Below are 22,361 nucleotides of genomic sequence, written 5' to 3' on the forward strand. Positions count from 1 at the left end.
GCCGGTGCATGCCTGGTTCACCTCTACCCTCTCCGTACCGATCGGTACAGTGTGAGAGGAGAGGAGAGAGATTGGGTGCAGCAGCGATGTGGGCTGGATCTGTAGTGCCCACAGCGCTGCTCTGTGCCCATTCCAGTCTCATCAATCCATCCATACTTAGCCATCCATCCATACTCATCCATCTATCCATACTCAGCCATCCATCCATGCTCAACCATCCATCCATACTCATCCATCTATCCATAGTCAGCCATGCCATCCATACTCAGCCATCCATTCATGCTCAGCCATCCAATCCATACTCAGCCATCCCATCCATACTCAGCAATCCCATCCATACTCAGCCATGCCATCCATACACATCCATCCATCCATGCTCAGCCATCCCATCCATACTCAGCCACCCCATCCATACTCAGCCATCCATCCATGCTCAGCCATGCCATCCATACTCATCCATCCATCCATACTCAGCTATGCCATTCATACTCAGCCATCCAATCCATACTCAGCCATGCCATCCATACTCAGCCATCCATCCATGCTCAGGCATGCCATCCATACTCATTAATCCATCCATCTATACTCAGCCACCCCATCCATACTCAGCCATCCATCCATACTCAGCCATCCATCCATGCTCAGCCATGCCACCCATACTCAGCCATCCATCCATGCTCAGCCATGCCATCCATACTCATCCATCCATCCATACTCAGCTATGCCATTCATACTCAGCCATCCCATCCATACTCAGCCATACTCAGCCATGCCATAAATACTCAGCCATCCATCCATGCTCAGCCATGCCATCCATACCCATCCATACTCAGCTATCCATCTATGCTCGGCCATTCAATCCATACTCATCCATCTATACATGCTCAGCCATCCTATCCATGCTCAACCAACCTATCCATGCTCAGCATCCCATCCATGCTCAGCCATACCATCCATACTCAGTCATCCACCCATGCTCAGCCATCCTATCCATACTCAGCCATCCCATTCATACTCAGCCATGCCATCCATGCTCAGCCATCCCCATCCATGCTCAGCCATCCATCCATGCTCATCCATGCCATCCATCCACCCATACTCAGCCATGCCATCCATGCTCAGCCATGCCATCCATACTTAGCCATCCCATCCATACTCAGCCATGCCATCCATACTCAGGGGCGTAGATAAGGGGGGGGTCAGGGGTGTTCAAGCCCCCTCCAGAGCATCCTGGCAAAATGTCCAGACAAGGTCCCTGCTGTTTAGCCTCAGCATCAGCACAGTAGAAGCAATCAGAGTTTCGGAGTGCAGCAGCCAGCCCCCCTTCTATTGTGCCCCATCCCCTCAGTTTAATAAGGAGTCCCCATGAAATTACTGCGAGGTCTCAGATGCCGGCAATTGACAGTGCACAGTTGAGGGAACTCCTAGACTCCCCCTTGAGGTATCATATGACACAGCCGAAGGGAGACTGGGGATGCAGATGTTTTCCTACTTCTGTGCCGTGCTGAATCTGAGGTCTGGTAAGTGGGGAGGCATCAATTTTCTGTTTTAGGAAGGAGGAAGTAAGAATTCCAGTCTGGAGGAGTTTCTTTTGGTGGGGCGTTAAGGAAAGGGGGGTGGGTTTTCTTTTGGAGAAGGGGTGGAGTTTCTTGTAGAGAAGTTTACAGGGGGTGGTTAATGGCAGGGATTTGCTTTTGGGAGGGAGTTTGATGGGATGAAGAGAGATTTTATTCATTATTAGAAATCTTTGCTGGGGGAGAGGGTATGGACTGAGGGAGATATTTTTGCTTTTGGGGGTCGGTTTAGAGACAGGGGGGTTTAATTTTTGGGGAGACATATGAGGGAGAGAGATATTTTACAGTGGGAATCTTTGCTTGGGGAGAGAGGGTTCTTAGGAGGGAGAGGGTTTTTTTTTTTTCTTTAAAAGAGATGTTTCTTTTTAAATTATACTTGCCTAGGTGGATGGAGCATCGATCCAATATTGCATCTGTCCCCAGCTGCTTCTAAGCCCAACAACAGAGTGATTAAAGACCGCTGATTACCCCCCAAGCTCACTGGAATGCCAGGCTGTGGAAGGGGCAGGAGCAGCTGGCTCAGGGTCTCTGCAGCTCACTGAGAGGCTGAGCGAGCTGCTGGTCCAGGCATCTGGGTGAATCCTGACTTTAAAGTTAGGATCTTTCCACAGCCTGGACCTGCTGAGCGATGATGAGCTAATGAGTACACTACCGCACCACAACTGCGTACATTGCGTTCTATTCAGTTGAATGGGGATCATTTTTGCTGTGCTGCATTGCAAAGTCTCATGGTCCCTCTCTGCTGTCACATGGTTTTACCGTCCCTCCCCAACATGAAAGTGTAAATGATCCCTTTAAGTTTGAAAGACCTGACCCCCCCCAGGAAAAAAAAAATATTTACGGCCCTATCAGAGCAGTTTCTCCCAGTCCCTCTGACGCAGCACAAGAAGAAGAATTGCACCCAACTGAGGGTCCCAGGCAACTGTCTAAAACAGTGGTCTTTAGGCGTCCAAGGAGAAATATTCACCCTCCCAGTAATCTCAAAGACTTTGAGGTCTAGGGAGAAGGAATGTTATGTATTAGTGTGTTATATAGCTCTCCATCCAGTAGGGGGAAGCATTGTAAATAAGTTCACTTCTTTATTGTTCTGGTATAGCTGTGTATTTTTAGCACCTATGATTCCTGTATGTCTGTGTTGGAAGAAGTCCTGTCTGTGTTGGAAGTGTCCATGTCTATTGCTCAAATTCATTTTAAATACACAAAAATAACTTGATTTCCAAAATTGTGGCTAAAGAGTCCTCTTAGGAAAAAAACACACCAATCAATTGTGTCCTCTCCCTCTGTTCCAATTATCAAGTAAGCTTGCAAAAAGGTTGTGTGGACAGAGCTCTAAACCACAGATAAACTGCCAAGTGTAGTAAATAAAATACCAAACGCTCTATCCAGGGGCGGATCCAGAGTCTAGTCTCGGGAGGGGCACTGCCAGAAAATAAGGCTACTTTCACACTGGGGCAGGCGGGCGGGCGTCGGCGGTAAAGGGGTGCTATTTTTAGCGGCGCTATTCGGCCGCTACCGGGGCGGTTTTAACCCCCACTAGCGGCTGAAAAAGGGTTAAAACCTGCAGCGGCGCAATGTTTGCGGTTTGGTAGCGCTGCCCCACTGTTTTCAATGGGCAGGAGCGCTTTAGGAGCGGTGTAAAGCGTTGCAAAGATGCAGCTTGCAGGACTTTTTTTTACCGTCCTGCAAGCACACCGCTCCAGTGTGAAAGCCCTCGGGCTTTCACACTGGAGAGACAGAAGAGGCTTATTACAGGCGCAATGCAGGCGCTAATTTTAGCGCTGTAGCACCTCAGTGTGAAACTAGCTTAAGGTGTTACTTACAGAACTGTATTTAACGTATCGTACAGTCCTAACCTTGTTTAAAACAGTGACACTGTTTTAAAGTGTTATGCCGCGTACACACGGTCGGACTTTCCGGCATACTTGGTCCGGCGGACCAGAGTGTGCCGGACAATCCGCCCGTGTGTGGGCGGCGGCGGACTTTTCCGGCGGACTTCTTCCCAAAAGCCCGCCGGACCTAGATTTTAAACATGTTTGAAATCTTTCCGTCGGACTCAGTTTCGGGCGGAAAGTCCGCTCGTGTGTGTGCTGGTCCGACGGAAAGCCCGCTCGTGTGTAGGCTGGTCCGACAGACCAAATACGACACGAGGGGATGGTATTGCATCTCGCGCTCGCTGCAATAGGAAAAACAAATCTTCCTATTGCGGCGAGCGCGGGGCATACCAGGCCCTTAGGTCTGGTATGGATTATAAAGGGGAACCCCGCTACGCCGAAAAAACGGCGTGGGGCCCCCCCTAAAATCCATACCAGACCCCGATCCGAGCACGCAGCCTGGCCGGTCAGGAAAGGGGGTGGGGACGAGCGAGCGCCCCCCCCCCTCCTGAACCGTACCAGGCCGCATGCCCTCAACATGGGGGGTGGGTGCTTTGGGGGAGGGGGGCGCCCTGCGCCCCCCCCCCAAAGCACCTTGTCCCCATGTTGATGAGGACAAGGGCCTCTTCCCGACAACCCTGGCCGTTGGTTGTCGGGGTCTGCGGGCGGGGGCTTATCGGAATCTGGGAGCCCCCTTTAATAAGGGGGCCCCCAGATCCCGGCCCCCCACCCTATGTAAATGAGTATGGGGTACATGGTACCCCTACCCATTTACCTAGGAAAAAAGTGTAAGTAATAAAACACACTACACAGGTTTTTAAAATATTTTATTAAACAGCTCCGGGGGGGGATCTTCCTCCGGCTTCGGGGGTCTTCTTCCGGCTTCGGGGGTCCCTCCGCTTCATCTTCTCCCGGCGTCCGGTTGGTTCTTCTCCGCTCTCCGGCCTCTTCTCCCGGTGTCGCAGGTCTTCGGCCGGCCCCTCCGCTCTCTTCATGTAGCTCTATTGCGAGCGGAGGTCCGGACTTCTGGGCTTCTGGGCTTCTTGGCTTCTCTTCTCTTCCCCCAGATGTTGACACGACGCTCTCTCCGGCTGGACTGGTCTCTGAGGGCTGCGTTGTGACTTATATAGGCGGAGACCCCGCCCCCATATGATGTCACAGTCCCTGGGCATGCTGGGACTGTGACGTTTTAGGGGGCGTGGTCGACCACGCCCCCTAAAACGTCACAGTCCCAGCATGCCCAAGGACTGTGACATCATATGGGGGCGGGGTCTCCGCCTATATAAGTCACAACGCAGCCCTCAGAGACCAGTCCAGCCGGAGAGAGCGTCGTGTCAACATCTGGGGGAAGAGAAGAGAAGCCAAGAAGCCCAGAAGCCCAGAAGTCCGGACCTCCGCTCGCAATAGAGCTACATGAAGAGAGCGGAGGGGCCGGCCGAAGACCTGCGACACCGGGAGAAGAGGCCGGAGAGCGGAGAAGAACCAACCGGACGCCGGGAGAAGATGAAGCGGAGGGACCCCCGAAGCCGGAAGAAGACCCCCGAAGCCGGAGGAAGATCCCCCCCCGGAGCTGTTTAATAAAATATTTTAAAAACCTGTGTAGTGTGTTTTATTACTTACACTTTTTTCCTAGGTAAATGGGTAGGGGTACCATGTACCCCATACTCATTTACATAGGGTGGGGGGCCGGGATCTGGGGGCCCCCTTATTAAAGGGGGCTCCCAGATTCCGATAAGCCCCCGCCCGCAGACCCCGACAACCAACGGCCAGGGTTGTCGGGAAGAGGCCCTTGTCCTCATCAACATGGGGACAAGGTGCTTTGGGGGGGGGCGCAGGGCGCCCCCCTCCCCCAAAGCACCCACCCCCCATGTTGAGGGCATGCGGCCTGGTACGGTTCAGGAGGGGGGGGGGCGCTCGCTCGTCCCCACCCCCTTTCCTGACCGGCCAGGCTGCGTGCTCGGATCGGGGTCTGGTATGGATTTTAGGGGGGGCCCCATGCCGTTTTTTCGGCGTAGCGGGGTTCCCCTTTATAATCCATACCAGACCTAAGGGCCTGGTATGCCCCGCGACGGGGCTCGCAAGGTGTCAATCTAGCCGATAAAAGCGGCAAGATTGACATCCTTTTCTAGTCCCGTCGCACCTGAGTCACGTTCAAAATGAACGGACTTGTCCGTGTGTGGGCAAGTCCGTTCATTCTGAAAGTCCGCCGGAACTCCGGCGAAAGTCCGTCGGAAAGACGGGCGGACTTAGCCCGCCGGAAAATCCCGGCGTGTGTGGGCAAGTCCGTTCGTTTTTAAGTCCGGCGCACCTGGCGGACAAAGTCCGTCGGAAAGTGTGCCGGACCAAGTAGGATAGAAAGTCCGCTCGTGTGTACGCGGCATAACATGCATCCCAATGCCGGTGTTCTGTCGAAGTGCTCCCTATCGAATAGTGCTCGCGCATGCGCAGGACAGAGCCGCACTTCAGCTAATTTGCCGATCAGCTGCAGTGACGTGACCAGGATGCAAGCGCACATCATAGGAGGCATATCTCAATGGGAGATACCATTTCACGGCCACAATTGAAACCAATATAAACAGTGGGGGGAGACAGTAGTTCTCACATTGTGCCTCGCTCTTGTGGGGCGGCTTTACAGTGTGCTAATGGTCCGGTTTTGTCTGTGTTGCAGGGCGGGTTTGCTGTGTTGAACATCCGGTTTTGCCTATGTCAAAGGGCGGCTTGCAACACAGACAAAACCAGCTCTTCAACACAACCACTAGCCGCGCTCCAGCAGCAGCAATGCACAATCTGAGAACTACGGTCTCCCCCACTGTTTGTATAGGTTTAAATTGTGCCTGTGAAATGGTATCTCCAATCGAGAGATACCTCCTATGATGTGCGCATGCGCCGTGGTTACGTCAGCCCAGCTAATTGGCAAATCATCTGTTGTGCTGTTCCGTACATACCAGGCACTTCTCGACAGAACATCGGCATCCCATTTACTTCTACTGAGACACACAGCCGCTATATCCCAATATGACATGCTGGTGCGGGTCCTTGAATGAACCCTGCATGCATTCTGGGATCCGCACGCATGACATATTGGGATATATTGGGATATAGCGGCTGTGTTTCTCAGTAGAAATAAATGGGATGCTGGCATTGAGATGCATGTAACACCTTATGCATCCACAAGCCAGTAAAAGACAGCCCTGCATGTTAGACGCATGTCTGCAGCACGCCCAGTGTGAATGAAGCCTAAAGATGAATTTTTTATGTCATTCTATATCATCATTATTATCATGATAATCACAAAATAAAGGTGCTGTGGCTCAACGCGCCTGTACTGTGTGATTATCATGATGATAATGATGATGATTGGTAATTGTAATATGGCACATGGAGAGTGTTAATGTACTCATTGATGTATTACTGACCGGTGGCAATGAATTAACTCCTTTGTGCTGCATTAGTGGCACTAGTGGCAGCGTTTATAAACCCCTTCATGATGTAGCATAAAAGGAGTTAATTAACACTGATGGTGCCACTGTCATTAATGTAGCACAAAGGGGTTAATTGCCACTGGTCACTAATACATCAGTGAGTACAATAACCCCCCCATGTGCCATATTACAATTACCATTGTAAATTATTTAACCCCCCTCCCCCAAAGCGTTAACCACATCACATGTAAGACAAGGTGTTAACTCATTAACATTACAATGCCCGCCTTGGCTCATTAACATAACAATGCCTTAGCCAAGTGATCACTCACTTGCCATGCACTGATCTGGCTACAAGTCCTATCACAGCATCTTGTCTTCAATCCTGCGCGCCTCTGAATTGTGATGTCACCCAAGCCGAGACTAGGAAGCTCCTGTCGGGTGGAGATCACTCCGCCTGACTGGGAAGTGAAGTGACATTTGTACCGCTATGCTGCAACTCTGCCAGCGTATAGCAGCGGCCCCGGTGTCACATCGATCCAGACCCCCATAGTGACGCCACTGACTCCCTCTAAATGAACTGATGGGGCCCAGGGAATGTATTTTAGGCCATCTGGGAGAGCCAGGGGAAGCAGAAATAAAGTCCCTGCAGCTGCTTTTAGATGCCTCATAACGCAAATCTGGTGGGGTGGCAGAGGGAGAACGCCTTGGAGTCAGTACTATTTTCTGGGGGAGGGGGCAATTGCCTCATTGCCCCCCCTGGATCCTCCCCTGGCTCTATCAATAAAGTAATAAATTCACAAGTAAATCGCTTGTAACATGGCATCCAAGTGTGACAACAAATACGGCATGTAACAAACAAATTTGCTGCTATTCTTTGTACTCGTCCTTCATCAGGGAATCCCTGATGAAGTCACATGAATAGCAATGATGTGCGTGGGGAGGAGCCAGGTGATGTCATGGACAAGTACGAGGAATAGCGGCAAGTTTGTTTGTTGCTATCAGGGACCATGAATCAGACCGAGACAGAAGTATAGTTAAATCACACTTGTTTAAAAATAATAATAATAATAATAAGGTAAACAGAGTAAGCGTAGTCAAAACAAGCCAGAGTTCAGTAACCGGATCGGGTAGTCAGCCAAGCAAATGTCAGAGAGCCAGAGATAAACGTAGTAGTACAGCAAGCAGGATCAGGAGCCAGAAGGAACGTCAGCCGAGCAAGTCTTCAACAGCAACGCAGGGGAAAGTCTCTGTGATGTTGACAAGGGCAAAGGCAGAGATCAAGTGAGCTGGACGACTTAAATAGGCAGGACTGACGAGCAGAATCAACAACAGCTGGGTAACTGTGGAGAGAGATGGGAGCTGGCAATTAGCCGACAGCTGAGTGGCCAGCTCAGAGAAGGAAGGGCTGAGCCCAGCCCTGACAGTTGCATGCCAGATCTGTTGTTACAAGCGATTCACTTGTGAGTGTATTACTTTATTAATAAAGCGTTTGGTATTTTACTTACTACACTATGGCAGTCTATCTGTGGTTTTGAGCTCTGTCCACAGAACATTTTTGCAAGCTTAAGTTATAATTGGAACATAGGGAGAGGACACAATTGATGTTTATACTAAAGATGAATATTACTGACCATCCCTTGGCGGCTCTTTCATCTGACCACCCCTAAATTGGGGAACAAGCGTTCTTAAACCTATTAGCTCAGCTCACTTGGTTTTTCCTTTAACACGTCTTTGTACACAGGGTGGGCTTCTGCCCACTCACCAATCCTGATGATACCAAGGCTCAAAGGAGTAGGATGTCCTGGAACAGGCTCTTGAAGAATCTGAAGCCTGTGAAGGGTGCCTGGCCGTGCACCTAGCGACGCTGGGATTCAGCTGGGTCTCTACCGACAGTTACTCGGCCAACAGGGAGCTGGTCCCAAGAATAAGACTCCTCCCTGGACCAGGCTTTTAATGTTCTCACCCAGCATTCTTCCCTTATCCTGGCGCTTATCCTGGAGGGAGTACAGTCTTTTTTCATTTTTTTCTGTTCATAGAGAAGGAAGTTTATCCTCATCTGTTGTTCTTGAAGTCAAGTTGGGCATCCCATAACCCCTATACTCTATCCAAGTTATTTTCCCCACTAAAACAACAAAAACAAGCCCATGGACTAGCTCAGCTGGCCCCTCTACAATCAGCACAAATAAAAACTCAAGTGGGTTTGTTTAGTGCTACATTTGTCCTGTTTTGAGCTGTAAAATTTTACATTTGTACATTACATTTAAATATTTTTAAGATATTAGCAATTGTTTTTTCCAGACTATGACATCACCTAGCCCCCCTACAACAGCCAAATGACACGAAACTGGGCTGGTTGGTTAGTGCCGTGTTTGTGCTGTTTTCATTTCCATTCTATCTGTTATCGTTTTTGCGTTATTAATGATTTATTAAAGGTCACCAAAGGTCACTCAACCCCCCTACAACACCCAAAAGACACGAAACTGGTCTTGTTGGTAAGTGCTACGTTTGTGCTGCTAAAATTTTTATTTGTGCTCTTATGGTTTTTAAGTTATAGCAGTTTTTTGTAAAATCAAACCCTAACCACTTTGCCCCCCTACAATCAGCACAAATAAAAACTTAAGTGGGTTTCTTTAGTGCTACGTTTGTGCTGTTTTGTGTCATAAAAATGTACATTTGTGCTACTTTTATTTTTAAGATATTAGCAATTGTTTTTTCCAGACTATGGCATCCCCTAGCCCCCCTACAACAGCCAAATGACACAAAACCGGGCTGGTTAGTTAGTGTCACGTTTGTGCTGTTTAAGTTTCCATTCTATCTTTTATCATTTTTGCGTTATTAATGATTTATTAAAGGTCCCCAAAGGTCACTCAGCCCCCCTACAACACTCGAAAGACACAAAACTGGTCTCGTTGGTTAGTACTACGTTTGTGCTGGTTTGTGCTGTTTAAATTTCCGTTCTACCTTTTATCGTTTTTGCATTATTAATGATTTATTAAAGGTCACTAAGGGTCACTGAGCCCCTCTGCAACACCCAAAAGACACAAAACTGGTCTCGTTGATTAGTGCTACGTTTGTGCTGGTTTGTGCTGCTAACATTTTTATTTGTACTGTTATGGTTTTTACGTTATAACATGTTTTTTTATCAAACCCCACCCACTTTGCCCCCCTACAATCAGCACAAATAAAAGTGCATTTCTTTAGTGCTACGTTTGTGCTGTTTTGTGCTGTAAAAATTTACATTTGTGCTGCTTTTATTTTTATGATATTAGCAAATGTTTTTTCCAGCCTATGACATCACCCAGCCCTCCTACAAGACTGTTTCACTATCAGTGGCCCCCAAGCCGGAGCTCACTAACCAGGTACATGACAGGAGGGCGGGCTGATGCCATCGTCTGATAAAAACATTTGCTAATATCGTAAAAATAAAAGCAGCACAAATGTAGTGCATTGACAGCTGCTGATTGGCCAAAGCATGCACTTGCATGTTTTGGCCAATCACAGCGCTATATGCTTTGAGAGCCATGATTGGCCAAAGGCAGGGTGCCGTTGACTAATCATGGCTCAGGAGCTAAGTCCACGCCCCACACTATATAAGGCTGCTGCTTACATAGCGGCTGTATATAGTGAATGAATAGAGATTAGGTAGTAAGTGTAGTGTGCAGTCAGTATACTGTATATAATACAGTTCAGAGTATATAGTGCAGTCCGTGTAGTATATATAATCAGGGCTTTTTTTCAGCGGGAACGCGTGGGAACGCAATTCCCACAACTCCAGCACTAAATGTATGTAATAGCATGGGGTGTGGGGTGTGCTGGAGGGTCTATTGATATTGGCTGCCTGAGGATCTATTGTCACTGGTGGGGATCTGATTTTGTGTGAGGGTCTATTGTTACTGATGGGGAATATATTGTTGCTGGGGGGAGTCTTATGTTGCTGGAAGGGATCTACTGTTGAGGGAGAGGTCTATTTTTACTGGATGCTGGAGGATCCATTGATGCTGGCTGCTGGGAGATCTGTTGTTGCTCCTGGGGGGGGGCATCTAATGTTGATTGGGTGGATATTTTGTTACTGGGTGTGATATTTTGTTGTGGGTGGTTCACTGTTGCTGCAGGGAATCTATTGTTGTTGGAGGAGTCTATTGTTGTGTGGGGATCTATTGCTGGGATTCTATTATTGCTGGCTGCAGGGGATCTATTTTACTGCTTTTCTTTTTATCATTAACATGTTCCATACAAATGATTTAGCACCACAAAATGACACTTGGTTCTGTATTCTCTAAAAGGGGCAGTACTGGTAGGTGGGTAGGGGGTGAAATCAAGGGATGGTGGTCAGAGGTAGGTAGGGGCAGAGACAAGGGGTGACTAAGATGGGGGGAGTTTCTGCACCTATTCTCTGAGAAAAAAAGCCCTGTATATAATACAGTTCAGAGTACAGTATCGCACAAAAGTGAGTACGCCCCTCACATTTTTTATCTCCTCCCTTCGGAGACTGGGCTGCAGGGTAGTATTCCAACATGATAATGACCCCAAACACACCTCCAAGACGACCACTGCCTTGCTAAAGAAGCCAAGGGTAAAGGTGATGGACTGGCCAAGCATGTCTCCAGACCTAAACCCTATTGAGCATCTGTGGGGCATTCTAAAATGGAAGGTGGAGGAGCGCAAGGTCTCTAACATCCACCAGCTCCGTGATGTCATCAAGAAGGAGTGGAAGAGGACTCCAGTGGCAACCTGTGAAGCTCTGGTGAACACCATGCCCAAGTGGGTTAAGGCAGTGCTGGAAAATAATGATGGCCACACACAATATTGACATTTTGGGCCCAATTTGGACATTTTAACTTAGGGGTGTACTCACTTTTGTTGCACTTGCAGCTCTTGCAGAAACAAATTATTCTAAACAAAATCAATGACGTAATGACTTGCTGTGTCAATCAAAAACCAGCACTGAATACAACTTAATGATCATAGGGATACACACAATCTATAAAGTGCTAGGTGCTCATAAAATATATAAGGTAAAGGGCAGCGGTGCTCCAAACTTGCAAAGTGTTAAGTGCCACACTCCCCTTTGGTGACCCCGGTCACCAAAAATAATGGACCCTCAGCTTTGAAGTCTGGTGTCGAACTAGCTGTGATCTAATGATCTGGGGTGTGAGGAATGGTTGCTCAGAGGCTTCTCCAGAAGGGTAATCGTAATCTTATATCAGAGAGGATCCACCGTACACCATACATGGAGAAACAGAAAAGGAACTCATTGTGAAATACCGTTTAGGTACAAAGCGCAAGCTAGGCGCCACTTACAGGATAGCTGGCAAAACAGGCATCAGTGTAAAAATCATCCGAGTCCGCCGCTGTTTTTTTTATTTTCTTGTCTGCGGTGGTGCAAGATAGACAAACATCCTACTGTGACAAGACGAGATGCGGATCCTCCTTCTCTGTGTGGCTTCATCTTCTGCGAGAAGTCATTGTGTACTGCAATGTGCTCTGTATTTTTATGGGTCTTTTGTCCAATTTGCTCTCTTCTCGTCTCCAGACATTTCACCATACTCTGGGCGAACAGGTTCTGCTGTCTATCCTCTTTAAAGGGGTACACCCTCTTCCCACACTTTACAGCCAAGACTGCGCTCACAGACGGGACAGCAGAGAAGAGATGTATAGCAAACACTGTACTCTGTACACTGTAAGAGAGTCCAATTACTTCAATGTATGTTAGTAAGTAATAATTAGTATTTAAAAATACACCATATGCACCAAAAAATGTGTGCTTACTTCCATATAGAGATAATGGCACCAATTGTATCTGTGGTGACACCTGAAATGGAAAGACCACAACCACACTGGAAGAATGTCCAAGGTTGGAATAGAGCAAAGTAGGACATGAAAAGAACCCAGACAGATAACTAACCATCATTGTTCATCCTAATCTGCAAAAAGGGTTTGTAGCTAATACCCTCATTTAATCCTGGATAGCGAATCGCTTGTAGGAGATAAATCCATCTAGTTTCAAGTTGTAATAGTTTCCTATCTATGTCACCACCCCGTTCATGGTGGGGGATGTGTTCAAGACTAAAGACACAAATTGAATTTAGGTTGAAGTTGTAGTATAGACCTACATGTCTGCTGATAGGGGTTTCCATTTTATGCTTAGCAATTAAGGAGATATGATCCCTAATTCTACAGAATAGGGGTCGCTTGGTCTTCCCTATATAAAATTCCCCACAAAAGCATTTCATTATATAGACAGCTCCTATTGATTGACAGGTGGTTCTATATCTCGGGGTCCATATGGTATTATTGGGAAGAGTGACACATTTTTCATTCAAAATGAAGTGGCAAAAATTACATTTCCCAGAGGGGTATGTGCCAGGGGTCTTATTTTTTACACTCTCACTAATTTTACAATGGCTAGTTACCAAGGTACCCCTTAACGATTTTGATCTTCTGTATGTTATTTAGGGATATGGTTTGATGAGTATGGTTTGGCAAGTACATTTTTGACTATGAGGTTACTATGATCTGAATGAATGCTTTGTGAAATCAAGATTGCATGTTAAGGGTCCTCTTTATCCCCTTTTTTCCTTCTTTTTATATTCAGTAATACCTTGCGGTTTATCTTCTCTTACAATGCAATCCCTGTTTTCCTTTTGAAGGATAGAGGCTTCCAGTATAACATTAGCATACTTCGAGATAACTCTATTCAAGTGAGTTCTCACTATAAATATATCCTGGTCTGAATGAGTGTGTTTTTCTATGATGTATTATGAAGTACTAATCTAAAATATATATATGTTTATTGGTAGGATATTTATAACGGACTTGTTGACAATATATTACCATTCAGCCCTCCCTATGGATGACCTGGCATTGTTAGTGAGTGTCTGGACAGTGTTTGCGGTATTTTGTTGGATTCCATTCTTTCACTTTAAATCAATTTTGTGTGGGCCAATAGACTCATAATATGAGGTAGGGCTCTTTGGTTTTTGTTTTAAGGGAATGTTTCTCGCCTTTCTTCTTAATGCAGTCATAGATGTATATAAGTTGTAAAAAATGTTTTGATATTCGATGTATCCTTGTCCGCGGTGGTGCAAGACAGGCAAACATATCCTACCATGACAGGACAAGTTGCGGATCCTCCTCTGTGTGGCTTCATGTTCTGCGAGAAATCGTGTACTGCAACGTGCTCTGCAACGTCCTCTTTTGCCCAATTTGCTCTCTTCTCGTCTCCAGACAATTCACCGTACTCTGGGCGAACAGGTTCTGCTGTCTATCCTCTGTAAAGGGGTACACCCTCTTCTCACACTTTACAGCCGAGACTGTGCTCACAGATGGGACAGCAGAGAAGAGATATACAGCAAACACTGTACTCTCATGTAATGTAGTCCCAAAGTCGACTGTCTGCAAACTCTTTTTATCCCTTTGCACAGAAGAGAACTGCCTAAAGCTAATTTTTTGAGCATGTGTCTTTCTATGTGAAGTGAGAGACAACACATACAAATATATATTTTTATTTTCTTGTCCGCGGTGGTGCAAGACAGACAAACATATCCTACCATAACAGGACGAGATGCGGATGCTCCTTCTCTGTGTGGTTTCATCTTCTGCGAGAAGTCGTTGTGTACTGCAATGTGCTCTGTATTTTTATGGGTCTTTTGCCCAATTTGCTTTCTTCTTGTCTCCAGACAATTCACCGTACTCTGGGTGAACAGGTCCTGCTGTCTATCCTCTGTAAAGGGGTACACCCTCTTCCCACACTTTGCAGCCAAGACCGCGCACACAGACGGGACAGCAGAGAAGAGATGTACAGCAAACACTGTACTCTCATGTAATGTAGTCCTAAAGTGGACTATCTACAATCTCTTTTTAGTCCTTTGCACAGAAGAGAACTGCCTAAAGCTCAGTTTTTGAGCAACTGTCTTTCTATGTGAGGTGAGAAACAACACAGACAAATATTTTTTTTATTTTCTTGTGCGCGGTGGTGCAAGACAGATAAACATATCCTACCATGACAGGACAAAATGCAGATCTTCCTTCTCTGTGTGGCATCATCTCCTGCGAGAAGTAGTTGTAATGTGCTCTTTGTTTTTATGGGTCTATTGCCCATAAAAGTTTGCCCTCTTTTTGTCTCCAGACAATTCACCGTACTCTGGGTGAACAGGTCCTGCTGTCTATCCTCTGTAAAGGGGTACACCCTCTTCCCACTCTTTACAGCTGAGACTGCGCACACAGACGAGACAGCAGAGAAGAGATGTGCAGCAAACACTGTATTCTCATGTAATGTAGTCCCAAAGTGGACTGTCTACAATCTCTTTTTAGCCCTTTGCACAGAAGAGAACTGCCTAAAGCTCATTTTTTGAGCAACTGTCTTTCTATGTGAGGTGAGAAACAACACAGACAAATTTTTTTTTTTTATTTTCTTGTCCGCGGTGGTGCAAGACAGACAAACATATCCTATCGTGACAGGATGAGATGCAGATCCTCCTTCTCTGTGTAGTGTCATTTTCTGCGAGCAGTAGTTGTGTACTGCATTGTGTTCTTTGTTTTTATGGGTCTATTGCCCAATTTGCCCTGTTCTTGTCTCCAGACAATTCACCGTACTCTGGGCGAACAGGTCTCTGTCAGGGTACCAATAGCAGGAGGGCTCTAGGACCCAGCACCTCCGCCAGCACATCACATGGGCCTTTATAAGTAAGTCAGCCCTTGGCTGAAGTGCTGTTTGAGCTCAGCTGTTACCGACGTTCCTGTGTTTCCTGTTTCCTGTGATCCTTGATTACCGACCCGGCTTGTTCCAGACCTGTCTCCTGCCTGCCTCCTGACCTTGACCTCAGCTTGTTTAACGGATCTCCTTGGCCTGCTACCTGTCTTGACCTTGGCTCCCACCTAATCTCGTCTACCCTGCTATCCACCTGGCACTGACTACCCTTTGTCTCAGTGACCCTGGTTACCTGCTACATCTCACAGGCACCACCTGCCTGCAGCAGCCCCGCAGCACATCAGCTGTGTTCCTGAGCCTTTTCTGCAAGCAACTCTGCAGGAGACCTGTGTGACTTTGTGCCTGATTCCTCCTGTCTCACCTCCAGGGGAGTCTGGAACTGAGCTGCAAGGGAAACCCTCTCTCCATTGGCCTCCAGCATTTTGGTACCTGATAGTATCAAACAGCCAGGATGTCTGAGGCCAAGAGATGTGCTTCTGTGCTTGAAAGCCTCTGTCAGCAGATGGCAGCACTGACACAAGCAGTCAAGAATCTGCAGGAGGGTTATTTCCAGCTTGATGGACTGTCAGGGCTGAGCTCAGCCCTTCCTTCTCTGAGCTGGCTGCTCAGCTGTCGGCTAATTGCCAGCTCCTATCTCTTCACAGTTACTCAGCTGTTGAAAATATCCTGCTCGTCAGCCCTGCCTACTTAAGCCGTCCAGCCCAGAGGATCTCTGCCTTCGCCTTAGTCAAAATCACAGAGATGCTCTCCTGCATTCCTGTTAAAAGACTTGCTTGACTGACATCCCTTCTGGCTCCAGATCCTGCTTGCTGTTTTACTACACTCATCTCTGGCTCCCTGTTGTTTGCCTTGTCTGACTATCTGTTCTGGTTCCTGAACTCTGGCTATGTTTTGACTACGTTTTGTTCTATTTACTTTTATTATTAAACAAGTGTGATTTAACTGTACTTCTGTCTCGGTCTGATTTCATGGTTTCTGACATGGACGTTTCCATGCCCTCATGGCTTCTATGACTTCCGCTGAAGCTAACCAAGCCACAAGTCCCACCTCTACACCAGCGTCCTTAAATTCCGATGCTGCTGCTTTACGCTCAGTTGTACTGCCTCCTCCAGAGCCCAGAGTTCCCACTCCTGAGTTCTTTTCAGGGGACCGGCAGAGGTTTGAAGCGTTCAGGAATGCCTGCGAACTTTATTTTGCCCTGCAACCCAGGACCTTTGCTATAGAGACTGTCTGAGTGGGGTTCATCATCTCCCTCTTGTCTGACGCCCATAACCTCCTAGAACGAAAGGATGAGGTGTTGAACTTAGTTACCATGTTTTTTGAAGCCATGGCTACTTTATATGATGACCTGCAGAAAACTGCCACCGCAGAGTCTGCCCTTCACTCCCTGGTGCAGGGAAGACGACCAGTAGAGGATTGAATCGGGGAGTTCCGTAGATGGGTGGCCGATACCGGCTGGAATAACGCAGCTTTAAAGTACCAATTCCATATAGGCCTCTCCGAAACCATCAAGGATGAGCTTGCCAGGTCTGCAGCTCCTGCCATGCTAGAGGCTCTTATACAAGCTTCCATCCAGCTGGATAGGCACCTGCAAGAGCAACGCTATGAGCGCTCTCAGACCTTTCGGCTAACCTGGGTACTGCCCAAGGTCCCAGCTCCAACAGTTCCTGCCCCTACTCCTCCAAATTCTTCCGATATAGAACCGATGCAGATGGTCTACTCCAACTTGCTCTAACCCCAGAAGAAAGAGAAAGCAGGTAACAAAACAACCTCTGTATTTACTGTGGAGCGTCAGGCCACTTCCTACACAACTGTCCGGTTCGGCCAAGTAAGTCCAGGCACTTGTATAATTCTTACCTTCAGCTATCCGGGACTTCATCTGCTCACATTATTCTCCCCATCTCCCTGCAGGTGGCTGGAAGGGTCCTCAAACTGCAGGCAATCATTGACTCTGGAGCTTGCAGCTGCTTCCTGGACATCAACCTAGCTAAAGACCTTCACATTCCTCTGACTCTCAAAGATCAAAAACTAGATATACACCTAGCTGATGGCACTCCACCCAGTTCAGGACCTATTACACAGGAAACGGTCCCTATTCTCACAACCACGGACACAGGGCACCAGGAACTTCTCTGTTTTGATGTGATCAGATCTCCCATTTTCCCAGTTATTCTTGGAATACTGTGGCTACAAGCCCACAACCCTTCAGTAGACTGGTCCAGAGGGGAGGTTGCCTTCTCATCCAACTACTGCCACCAGCATTGTGGCATCCCCATGCAAACCAACTCCCATACTTGCCTGACCATACAACCAGAAATAGACACCAGTCAAGTAGTCCCTTCTGTCTACCACGACTACCTTGACGTCTTTGACAAAAGGAAAGCAGATACCTTACCTCCACATCGGTCATATGATTGTACTATTGAGCTACTCCTCGGAGCAGAAATTCCTCTTCCCCTTGTCCCGGAGGTGTTCCAGAGGTTCCGAGCAGCCCGGGTCTTTACAAAACTGGACTTGAGGGGGGCATATAATCTGGTGCCCATTAGAGATGGGGACGAGTGGAAAAAGGCCTTCAGAACATGCTTTGGCCACTTTGAATACCTTTTGATGCCCTTTGGGCTATGCAATGTCCCCCCAACATTTCAACACCTGGTCAATAATATCTTCGAGAGTACCTTGACTTATTCCTGATCGTCTATCTGGATGATATCCTGATCTTCTCTGCCTCTCTCAAACTCCACAGAGACCATGTCAAGAAGCAGAGAAGTGCGATTTTGAGAAACAATCCATTCAATTCTTGGGGCTCATAATCTCCGTAGAAAAGGATTTCCATGGATCCCCAGAAGGTCTCAGCAATCCTAGACTGGCCTGCACCTTCAGACAGAAAGGGTGTCCAAAGATTTGTAGGCCTTGCCAACTTCTACCAGAGATTTATTAAAGGTTTCTCGACCATCATTGCCCCAATTACTCAACTCACATGACTCCATAATCGTTTCCTCTGGAATGAGGAAGCCCAAGCAGTCTTTGAACAACTCCAAAACTTTGTTTACCTCTGCTCCGGTGTTGCAAAACCCGGACCCAGCACTCCCTTTCGTTCTCGAAATAGATGCTTCTGAAGTGGCAACAGGAGCTGTACTCTCTCAGCGTCTGGGCCCAAAAGCTCTACCGCACACAGTAGCCTTCTGCTCTAAGAAATTAAACCAGGCTGAAAGAAACTACGATGTAGGTGACGGAGAGCTTCTGGCTATTAAGGTGGCTTTCGAAGAGAGGAGATATCTATTGGAGGGCACCAATCATCCAATCATGATCTTCACCGACCACGAAAACTTGGAGTATCTGAGGTCCGCCAAAAGTCTAAGACCCCGGCAGGCTAGATGGGCGCTATTCTTCTCAAGATTCAACTTCCATTTAACATATAGACCAGGATCCAAGAACGAGAAGGCAAGCACCTTGTCCCGGATGTTCCCTGAATCTACAGAATCTGCTCACCCAAGCACCATTCTTTCAACCCAGAACTTTTTATTGATTCAACACAGTTTGAAATCGGTTATTGAAGGAACCTCTTCTTCATGCCCTGAATCTGAACAGGCCTTGTTAAGAAAACAAGATGGATTACTCTGGCATCAGGATAAGGTAATCATACCACAGGAGGCAAGGCTTCAGGTCTTCAAGACGACCACCAGTTAGCCGACCACTTTGGAGCTCGTGAAGCAAGTGAGCTCATCCAAAGGTCCTTCTGGTGGCCCAACCTTAGTCAGGACTGTAGAGTCTATGTCAGATCCTGCTCAGTGTGCCTATGTAGCAAGGGCGACAAGACAAAGCCCTGGGAACTGTTGAGTCCCTTACCCATTCCCAACTGTCCATAGGAAATGATCTCAATGGACTTTATTGTGGAGCTCCCGCCCTCAGAAGGGTTTACCGTCCTCCTGCGCCCGAGGCTGCTCCGATTCAAAAGGAGTGTCCAGAGTACCGGCTGGGGTCAAGGCCTAGGTTAAGCAGGAGGATCCAGACGTGCCTGATGAACTGGCTGCCACTCAAGGGGTTGGTCTGAAAAGGTAGCAGGGGACTCGAGTTTGACTGGCTGGGTAGGAGAGACAGAAGACGGTCAAGTATCGCTACTGGGCACCAGATATTGTTGGTCTGGAAAAGTTGGATGTCGACCCCAGGGCCAGATTGCTGGGTTTTGGATACTGAGAGGTGGAGAATGAAGTGGTCTTGGAAGTGAGCCAGGTAGTGTCTACACACTACCTGGCCAGCGGGGCCTTTACAGGTAAACTCGGTAGGCCGCAGAAAGCCATAGAAGGCCAGGTAGATGGCAGCTTGAATGACCAGGCTGGGAAGAAACCCAAATGGGAAACGAGAGAGGATAGTCGACAAGTCTCTGAAGATGGTACTAGTGATGGGCAAGCGTTTGGAGTTGGCTACGGGCTGCTGCTTCTGAATGCCACGCAGGATAGCTTGGACTGTATGGGCTGCGAACAAGGATGGCTTTGTGGGGTCCTGCAAGGCCAAGAAGTGCTAAGTATAGCCTGATGGTATTATGTGATAGAGCCAATTGTGTCTGTGCAAGAGTGTCTGTTTAAGCTCGCATGCGGTTTTTGGATGTGCCCTGTGACACCTGGTACAAATATGGAGCGGCATTGGCTGTAGTTGCACGAGCCGAAATTAAAGTTATTTCAGATCGAAGCTGCCCCTACTCACAGAATAGGCCGTCCCAACTTGTCCACCTGGTGCGACTGAGCGGGGCCAGCAAGCCCTGAGCGGTACCGGAGGTGGAGGGGAAATTGAGAGGGCGTCTAACTGCACCAGTTAGCAGTATGGGTGGAGGACTGGCAGATGGCGCAGAGTGGGGAGCGTAGGCTGACAAAGTGGCGGCAGAACAACTCTGTGTCAACGATACTCTAGTTCGTACCAGCTCAGAACTGCACGAGCCTGGCTGCCGCTTTGGCCGAGAATGAGCAGTGATAGTCATAGAATGAAAACCCCCTGTATTTATAGCCTAGGTCCACCACTGTATGGAGATGCAGGTCCAGCTCTTCCCTCCTGCTGGGGCTGGCTGAGCACAGGATGTCTCTCATCATCCTGAAGGCCAACACAAACTCTGTGACTGATAGCTTGCAGTTGAGCCTGAGGTCCTTGGACTTAAGGACCACTGAGACATCCCCCCAGGCGTATGATTTATTGTCGGCCAAGTCATGGATCGACACAAGAAGGGAAGCTAGTTTGATGTTCTTGCCTTCCAAAACGTTCTTCCTGATGCTGGCTGGGACCAGATGTGCGGGGAAGATGGTAGAACTCAACTCTGTCATACCCATATGAGAGAGCACCAGGACTGGGACCGCAACTGAGTCAGGGAGCGCCTCAGCTGGGCGCACTTCCAAGACTGTCTGTCAGAGAGGATCTCGGTTCAGGACACTTGCTGGGCACTCTGGAGTGCGCCGCATCGCGCTGGCTCGCGCTGGTGCGCGTGGGCGTGCGCCTGGGCGTGCCAGCACAGTCGCGGTGTTTAGCGCCGGTTGCCCTATTTAGGTTGCTGGGATGATGTGCTCGGTGCTGTCCGATCATCAGCTTCCTGTTCCCATGCTTCCTGTTTCCTGTGTACTGTTTGATCTCTCTGTGACTCGGCTTGTTTACTGGACTCTGCTCTGCTATCTGCCTGCATCTGACCCCTGGCCTGCCTCCGACTTTGAACCTGCCTGACCGCTCTGTTCCGTGCCGACCGCCTGCTGCCAAACCTGCTTGTGACCTGGACTTTGTATCTGCCTGCTCCTTTTGTACCGTGCTGACTGCCTGTTGCCAACCTTGCTTGTGTTCGGATCTGCCTGCTCCTGCTCTGCACCTGTAGCTGACCTACAGCCTACCTATCATCTCCTGCCAGCTTGCATCAGGACTTTGGGCCTCATCCCTGCTAACCACCCGCCAGGCTCTCATACCATTCTGTGCTCCCGTGCCTTCTGTGTGCTCTATCAGGGGCCGGGAACCAGATACGTACGGGAGGCCATCCTCTGCTATATCGGGTTCTGATACGGGTAAGTCTGACAGTATCGGACAGCCATGTCCAAGCCCGAGCAGGGGACCTCTCCCATGGAGGAGCTATGCAGACACCTGGCGGGTCTCACGCAGGCCGTGAAGAGCCTTCAAGAAGGTTATACCAGACTGGAGGAACGAGTTCAGGTGCTATCCTCACCTGCTAACCCGCAAGGTGCTTCTGCTACTGGGCTCTCACCTGCACCCTCAGTGGTTATGCTACCTCCCGAACCCAGGGTCTCTACACCCGAAAGGTTTACCGGAGAGCGCAACAAGTATCGAGCATTTTGTAACTCTTGCGAACTGTACTTCGCTTTGCAACCACGCACCTTCTCCTTGGAAGCAACCAGGGTGGGTTTTGTCATCTCTCTTCTATCTGGAGAACCACAGGCCTGGGCCCACCGTCTCCTGGAGCAAAAGTCAGTCTGCTTGGATAATCTGGATACCTTCTTTACTGCCATGTCTCAATTGTATGAGACCCTTCCGCCTCATAGACCCTACGACTGTCCTATTGAGTTGTTGCCCGGATCTGAAGTTCCTTTTGGGAGAATATTCCCTTTAACAGAGCAGGAGCTGGGTACTCTCAAGGTGTATATCGATGAAAATCTTAAGAGAGGCTTTATCCGTCCTTCGACATCACCAGCCGGGGCAGGCATCTTTTTTGTCGAGAAAAAGGACCACTCGCTACGTCCCTGCATCGATTATAGAGAACTCAACAAGGTGACTATCAAAAATCGCTATCCCTTACCTCTTG

This window comes from Aquarana catesbeiana, linkage group LG09 (genome assembly GCF_042186555.1).
Source record: "Aquarana catesbeiana isolate 2022-GZ linkage group LG09, ASM4218655v1, whole genome shotgun sequence".
Classification (NCBI taxonomy): domain Eukaryota; kingdom Metazoa; phylum Chordata; class Amphibia; order Anura; family Ranidae; genus Aquarana; species Aquarana catesbeiana.